The following is an 8,688-nucleotide window of genomic DNA, read 5'->3' as shown; positions in this document are numbered from 1 at the left end:
TCTCATGATGGCTGCAAATCTTAGTGAAGCTAAGTCCTATTTTCTCTAGTAGGAAGAAGGCATGTGAGAGAACTCCTAGGCTGGAAGAATAAATGGCTGCTAAGTTTTCTCAAGGAATATAACATGTGCCTGTTGATCCATCATTCTGAATAAGTTGTTTTCTCCTCTCTAATCCTGTGTAGTAAGGGTGTAACATTTTGGGAAGTGGAAAGATTTAGTAGCCATTTGAGGAAAATTCTTTCAGCAAAATATAGTGAATAGTAAATCAGGAATATACCAATGAGCCAAAATAACAAGTGAGAGCAGTTGCTGAGCGGGAGTGAGGTAAAAAGGAGACGGATGTCTAACCTCTGGCAGGTACACATGACTATCAGCAAATCCCCTTTTTTCTTCCTTTGTCTTACCCAGATTTGCAAAAGATTTAGCACCGAAGGGACAGACACTAGGTTGTTGAAGAGAAAGGAGAAGGAGAGGCTTAAATCCCAGTCTTCTACTCTAGTCTGGGTAACTGGGGGTCATTGGAATCCTAAAGCATGGCAAACAACTTTCAGAAGCTTAATAAGGGTCTTAAAATATAGATATTTTTGTGCATCTCTTCTACCTCTTTTTTTTCTGATTCCTCTTCAGTTCCTCAGAACCTTCGAATAATTTTCAGCTCTTACAGAATCCCCATTTGGATATCCCACCCAGGTCCTCTGCCATCCTCTGCTAATGCCCAAAGCTCCAAGTGACCCCCCCGCCTTTCAGAGTTAATTACGACGAACACCAAGATTCAGAATGCAGTTCAATTCATTTATGTAGTTACTCAAACTAATTCATGTGAAATTATTTTTGAGAGGATTTAACAATTCCTGGATTTCTACATTTTTAATCTAAGTGAAATAGTAATTGATGGTCTGAGTCTAGAATAGATGTTTGGAGGGAAGGCTTTTCTCAACGTTCTTCCCATCTCTACTCCTCTTCCTTTGATGAGCCATCTTTAAACTGGTTCAGCTGTGTTTCACTTACCTGCCATTTGGAGCCTTTGTAAATATTTCTGAATTCCATGGGACTTAGAGGTAATAGTAGGGTTAGGCATATTTTCAAACAGGCAAATCACAATCCTAAAATGGAGAGCTGCTTCTTTTTAAAAATTTATTCTGTGATTCTAGAGAGTAAGAAGAAACGAGAAAGAGAGAGAGAGAGAGTGTGTGTGTGTGAGAGAGAGACATGAATTTGTTATTCCACTTATTCATACATTTATTGGTTGATTCTTGTATGTGCTCTGACTGCAACCTTGGAGTATTGGGGTGATGCTCTAACCAAGTGAGCTACCTGGCCAGGGCTAGTTTCCTCTTTTTATGTCAACATTTGGCTATTAATTTACCCACACATCAGAGACCTCAACTTTTAAAGATAGTAGACTGTATCATACCTACTTAATATTCTTTATTTATGCTGATAATAGAAAAGCACAAAAGAGCTTAGCAGAAGGTTAAAAATAATAGTTAAATAAAAATAACCAAGAGCCGTTATCTTTTTCCTTCTGTACTTGTTTTACAAATGTCTGATTTTAATTCCTATTTTAAATGTATTATTAACTCTAAAACTGCAATCTTATAGTAAATGATACTACACTCAAACATAGTCTAGACATCAATTTAGTAAAGACCACACCCATTATTCATTTTGTCAGTTGAGCTGGGTTTTGTGCCATTCTCAGAATAAAACTTTTCCTGTAATCACTCTTTATACTAGTATATTTAATCTTAATGTAATATGTCACAGATTAAAAGAACTCTAGTTCCATGTTATTTTTTTAAAAAATTCACACCTGAATGTCTCTCCAGTACATGTCTACAGAACTCATTTAAAAGCCATGCAAGACCCAAGCACATCTATTAGGTGCATGCTATACTCCTGCTTCACTTGCACAGACACATGAGTATGAAAAATGTTATTTATTTCTTATAGGTTGGAAATCATTATAGAAAAGATCATTATATATAGCAATATGTTAGATGAATTTATTTAAAGCTCATTGTTTAGACTCGGCCCGCAAAAGGTCAGAGCCAAAAAGAAGGTGGCAAATTCTAAATTCACAGTCCAGAGTGAGGTGATGAACCACCTTTGCAGGGTTTTCAAAGGAGGCTTGAAAATACTGGTTTTATGACATTTGGCTGATCACTTACCCTTAACTAATAAAGGAGCACAGAGGCCTAGGGAAAGGAACTTGGGAATTTGAGAAAGGTTTTCCCCAGAGATGTTCAAATCAAATCCTGTGAATTTACCACCTTTACCCTGCTCAAAGTGGAGGGCAGTGTGGGGCTTTGTCCTCATGTTATAGGTGTGAGGGACTTCAACAGGACCAATCACAAAGCTTAAATAACCTTCCTATTGTTTGAGGCACAGAAACTCATTCTTGAGGATTGAGCAGGTGGCTGTGTCTGGGGCTGCTGGCTCTCATAAGGAGCACGAAGAGAGGTAGCAGGGACGGTCTGCATGCCCAGAGTTTGGTGGGGTAAAGTCTGCAAATTTTCCCCATGAACCTGGTGTGGACTCTCTAGAACAGTGGTTCTCAACCTTGACTGCACATTAGAATCACCTGGGAATCTTTTTAAAATCCTGATTTCTGGGCCTCATTCTCCAGAAATTCTGTTTCTTTGTTACTAACGTTGTGGCCCCACCCCATAACAAAGAAAGAGAATTTCCGGAGGATGAGGCCCAGAAATCAGGATTTTAAAAAGATTCCCGGTTGATTCTAATACACAGCCAAGGTTGAGAACCATTGCTCTAGAAGCTCTTGCTTGGGGTTGTCTTAGATGCAGCTTGAGACAGTTGTCTAGAAGGACTCAGAGGCCTCAGTAAACAGGTGTGGGGCTGATAGAGGAATAATGTAACCAGCTTGGGGAGATGCACTTATTAAATGAACTTCGGGTGAACATCCCAAGCAATTTAAAAGAGGAGTATCTGAGCATTTTACAAAGCTTCTGATGAGAGAAGCCGACACTAAATGATCACAGACAGATGAAACCAAGGACAGATTACAAGAATGTCAATAAAGTAACACCTTTTATATACAACCACACTGCACACACAAATGCACACACTCACACACATAACACACATACTTACACTTCTATACCCAGAGGAGCGAGGAGTCACAACTAATGACTATTTTTTAAGGGGATAAGAACTGTTTTTAAATAGACTTGTTAGATCAATTTGAGGTTCACAGCACTATTAAACAGAAGGTCCAGGTCCAGAGATTTCCACTTATTCTCTGTCCCCACATGCATAGCCTTCCTCATTATCTATTTCCCTAACCAGAATGGTGTGTTATCATTGATGAACCTACATTGACATATCATTGTCACCCAGAATCCATAGTTTCCATTCAGGTTCACTTTTGGTATTGCACATTCTATGGGTTTTGATAAATTTATAATTATACTAGAGGCCCAGTGCACAAATTCATGCACAAGTGGGGTCCGGCTGCCCTGCCCTGATCAGGGCTAGGCCAGGCTGGCTGTGGGGAGGGGCTATGGGAGGTTGACTGCCAGCCCCGGCCCGATCAGGGTGGGGGAAGATTGGGGGTGGGGCTGGCCACAGTGCATGTCATAGCAACTGGTCATTATGATTGTTCCAGTTTCTTGGCTTTTATATATACTAGTATATAGACGTATTTACCATTACAGTATCATCCTATATAATAAAGAGCTAATATTCTAATTAGACTGATGGTGGAACGGCCTTCCAGAATGACCAGTGGGTGCGGGGTGGGGCTGAGGGGCTGCAAGGCATCTGGGGTTGTGAGGGCTTATTCTTGCATGAATTTCATGCATCAGGCCTCTAGTATAGAATAGTTTCACTGCCCTAAAAGTCTGCCTGGTCATCCTTTTCTTCCATCTATTCTTTGAAAACCACTTCTCCTTTTATTGTCTCCACAGTTTTCCTTTTCCAAAATATCATATAGTTGTCATCATACAGTACATAGTCTTGTCAGGTTGGCTTCTTTCACTTATAAAAGCCATTTAAGTCTCCTCTGCAAGAAACTGACAAACTATCTTCCAAAATAGCTCTCCCATTTTGCACTCTCACAAACAATGAGTGAGAGTTTTATAGTTTTGTATTTTACATTTAGGTCTATGATCTCTTTTGAGCTAATTTTTATAAAGTGTACAAGATCTGTGTTTAGATTCTTTTATTTATTTATTTTTTTAGCATTAGGATGGCCAGTATCCCAGTATCATTTGTTGAAAGACTATATTTCTTCATTGTATTGCCTTTTCTCCTTTGTCAAACATCAGTTGACTATGTGTACATGTATCAATTCGTAGGCTCTCTATTCTGTTTCATTGATTTATTTGTCTATTCTTTCACCAATACCACACTGTCTTGATTACTGTAGCTTTTTAGTATATTTTGAAGTCAAGTAGTGTCAGTCTTCCAACTTTGTTCTTCTCTTTCAATATTGTATTGGCTATTCTGGGTCTTTTGCATCTTTATATAAACTTTACATTCAGTTTCTTGACAGTCACAAAATAATTTGCTGAGATTTTGTTTGGGATTGCATTGACTCTATAAACAAATTGGAGAGAACTGACATCTTGACACTATTGAGTGTTTCATGAACATGAAATATCTCTCCACTTATTTAGTTCTTTGATTTTATTCATATAAAGTTTTGAAATTTTCCTCATATGGATCTTACATACATTCTGTTAGATTTAAACCTAAGTATTTCATTTTGTAAAGGGAGTGCTAATATAAATAGATTGTTTTCTCAATTAAAAATTCCATTTGTTCATTGCTGGTATATAGTAAAGTGATGGACTTTTGTATATTAACCCTATATCCTGCAGCCTTGCTTTAATTACTTATTGGTTCTGGGGTGGGGGTGGGGGGTTAAAAATTAATTCTTTCATATTTTCCACATAGGAAATAGTGTGAACAAAGACAGTTTTATTTATTTCTTCTCAATTTATATACCTTATATTTTCTTTTGCTGTTGTATTGTACTAGTTAGGACTTCTAGTACAATGTTGAAAAGTGTGTTGAAAGAATATCCTTGCCTTGTTTCTGATCCTAGTAGGAAAGTTTTGAGTTTTTTACCATTAGACATGATGTCATCTTTTTTTTTTTGTAGGTATTCTTTATCAAATTGAGGAAGTTCCCCTCTATTGCTAGTTTATTGAGAGTTTTTATTATAAATGGGTATTGGAACTCATGAGATAACATAAGACATAAGGTATAGTAAGAAATAATGAATTTTAAAAAGCAGATGTGTTTTAGAAAACCTATTATTAATGTAAGTAATTGGTTAGAAAACATATGAAGCAACTGTGTACTTTCATATCTACCACAACCATGCGGGATTTTTTGAAAACAGAAAACTTTATACAATACCTAAAATTTTAAGAGATTAATGATGGGCATACAATACATTCTTCTGCTTATTTATTCTTCTGCCAAAAATTAGAATGTGTAATGCCCTTTCAATTTCTTTAGTCATTATAAATAGTAGCATGCAATAATTTTTTAATGGAATTTCTATTTGTTGAGAAATCCTTGGTTTATATATTGGAGTGCCCACAAAACAGTTATGTCCATTGTACTCAGCAGAAACCAGAGGAAAGAATGATGTAAAGCCCTTTGGAAAAGGTCAGACAGAGCATGTCATGTGCTTGTTCTTGTTTGAGCTTTCTTATTGTGCTTACCTTTTAGGTGCACAACAGCACTTTCTCCTCTCCAGCAGTAAATGACTTTTGTTCCATGAAATACAGTGATTTTCCCTGCCTATGAGACAATAATTTTTGATTCAACCATTATTGATTTGGGCAATCCAATTCAATCACATTTGATTGGGCTCTACTCAATGATTAGTCCATTGCATGCCACACATTATAGCAAATGTTTCTTTGAATTATTATAATACTAGAGGCCCGGTGCACAAAAATTTGTGCACTTGGCGGGAGGGGGGGATCCCTCAGCCCGGCCTGTGCCCTCTTGCAGTCTGGGACCCCTCGGGAGATAACGACCTGCTGATTTAGGCCTGCTCCTGGGTGGCAGAGGACAGGCCCAATCCCTAGCTGCAGCCCCTGGTCGGGCTCAGAGCAGGGCTGATTGGGGAGTTGGGACACCACCCCTGTCATGCACAGAGCAAGGCAGATCAGGAGGTTGCGATGCCACCCTCAGTCACGCTCAGGGTAGGGCCGATTGGGGGGTTGGGGCACCACCCCCTGTGTTTAAAATATTTTTTTACAGAGAGGAAGGGAGAGGGATAGAGAGTTAGAAACATTGATGAGAGAGAAACATTGATCAGCTGCCTCCTACACACTCCCCACTAGGGATGTGCCCACAACCAAGGTACATGCCCTTGACCAGAATCGAACCTGGGAAGCTTGAGTCCGCAGACCGATGCTCTATCCACTGAGCCAAACCAGCCAGGGCAATGTTTGCTAGACATTTTGATAAGGCAGGCCTTTACTATTGTCTGTTGGCATACAAATAGGAAATGTTCATTAGAAACTGTTCATGCTCAGCTGATATGGCTCAGTGTTTGAGCATCAACCCTTTAACCAAGAAGTCACTGGTTTGATTCCCAGTCAGGCACATGCCTGGGTTTTGGGCTCGATCCCCAGTTGGGGGCATGCAGGAGTCAGTCAATCAATGTCTCATCAATATTTCTATCTCTATCCCTCTCCCTTCCTCTCTCCCTAAAAACCAATAAAAACATATCCTTTTAAAAAAGAATGAAACTGTTCATTAAAACAATTACAAGGCCCTAGCTGGTGTGTCTCAAGGGTTAGAGCATCGGCCCTTGCACCAAAGAGTCACAGGTTCAATCCCTGATCAAGGGCATGTACCTGGGTTGCAGGTTCCATCCCTGACCCTGGTCAGGGCACATACAGGAGGCAACCAACGTGTCTCTCTCACATAAAAGTTTTTCTCTCTCTCTTTTCCTCTCCCTGCTCCTTCCCTTCCACTCTTTCTAAAAATCAATGGAGTTAGGATTAACAACAACAAAAACAATTACAGGAATTTGATATTCAGACTTAATAATAAACTTAAAAAAATCAAAGTAAGGAATAACTAAAGTAATAAATTCCAAATTTCTGCGTTGTCAGGTAAATTATAGGTCAGCCAATCCAAGCACTCATATGGTAATTGAACACCGGTTATCCTAGAAATCTTGTGCAATACAAATAAGTATAAGAAGTAGTCTTGCCCTAACTGGTTTGGCTCAGTGGATAGAGCATCGGCCTGCGGACTGAAAGGTCCCAGGTTTGATTCCAGTCAAGGGCATGTACCTTGGTTGCGGCCACATCCCCAGTAGGAGGTGGTCAGGAGGCAGCTGATCAATGTTTCTCTGTCATCGATGTTTCTAACTCTCTGTCCTTCCCCCTTCCTCTCTGTAAAAAATCTATAAAATGTATTTTTTTAAAAAAGTAGTCTTTACTCTCAAAGACTTAGATGTGGGAAGTGAGATTATAAACATGTGATATTTAATTAAAAAGATTTAAATCAGTTGAAGAAATTACTAAAAGGATGACTCAAGAGAGTATACATGTTATCAGCTGCCAAAATAATTCATTAAACCGTGTATTCTTTTCAGAGGAAGCCACCTAATCTATCCCATAGAGTGACATCTACATTAGAGAATGTAAATCTCAGAACATTCATTTTGATAACTCAGCTTTCTCTTAATTTAGGTGGTTTTATGACATCTTTTATATAGGGCACTACTTGAGACACTATACATATTTCAGTATGTCAGATAAGAACTTATGCATTGTTAAGTCTTTTGGTTCATGTGACAAGAAAAGGCAGGAAGATGTAACTAATATAGGAAAAGTGGGCAAAAAAAGATTTCAGTTGAAATTTTCTATTTTTGTGTGGATTATAGGTTGAATCTAAGTTTTAAAGTACTATTCTGTAGCAAGTGATTACCAATGAGGCTATAAAATGTTAGTGATATTAATGGTGGGGTGAAAAGGATATTGGTTCCTTAGTCAAGGGTTTTGAGTTCAGAATCTTTCCATCTCTTTGCTCTCTTTTTCTAATTAAGTAAGATGAAACAGCTTCTCCTTCTGTCTTTTTCCTCTTCTTTTTCAATTTACCCTGCCAAAAAGAAAATTCTCTGATTTTTGGAGTAAAGTTCTGTTGCCAGTATTTTTTATACTATGTTCATTTTTCCTCAAAAGAATTTGACACTGGGACTCAAGGTCTCTTCCCCTTTTGTACCTCTCCAGATATCACTATCTTGTATTGTCTCCTGTAGTATGACATCTACTTATATAAAAACTCTGGGTGTAACATCATGGCCAGAAATTCGACCAAGCGGAAGGAAGTCAGTCCTGCAGGGGTTGTCTTGGAAATGGCTGCACCCTCCCCCCAGCTGTTTCCCAGAGCTGTTTCCTGAAGGAATTAGGGTTTGAGGCAGGAACCCACCCTCGGAGCTTGGAGGCATATCTTTATAAAGCGTGCTGCGCCAGCACAGCCAAGGGTGAACCTGAGTGGGGGCAGCTGAAAGTCTTAGAAAAGACAGACAAGAGAATGAAATCTGGGTCTTGGTGGGATGCTGCTTCTCTGAGAGACAGTGACCATGCCCACAGCCGTGTCTTTATTTTATAGCAGATGCCACGAAGCAAAGTAAGGGCATGACCAAGATGTTTATAACATTCTCCTGGGTTTCAATCTACTCAA

This window comes from Myotis davidii, unplaced genomic scaffold (genome assembly GCF_000327345.1).
Source record: "Myotis davidii unplaced genomic scaffold, ASM32734v1 scaffold201, whole genome shotgun sequence".
Lineage (NCBI taxonomy): Eukaryota > Metazoa > Chordata > Mammalia > Chiroptera > Vespertilionidae > Myotis > Myotis davidii.
The sequence above is the reverse complement of the archived record's forward strand: the minus strand, read 5'-3'. Positions refer to the sequence as shown.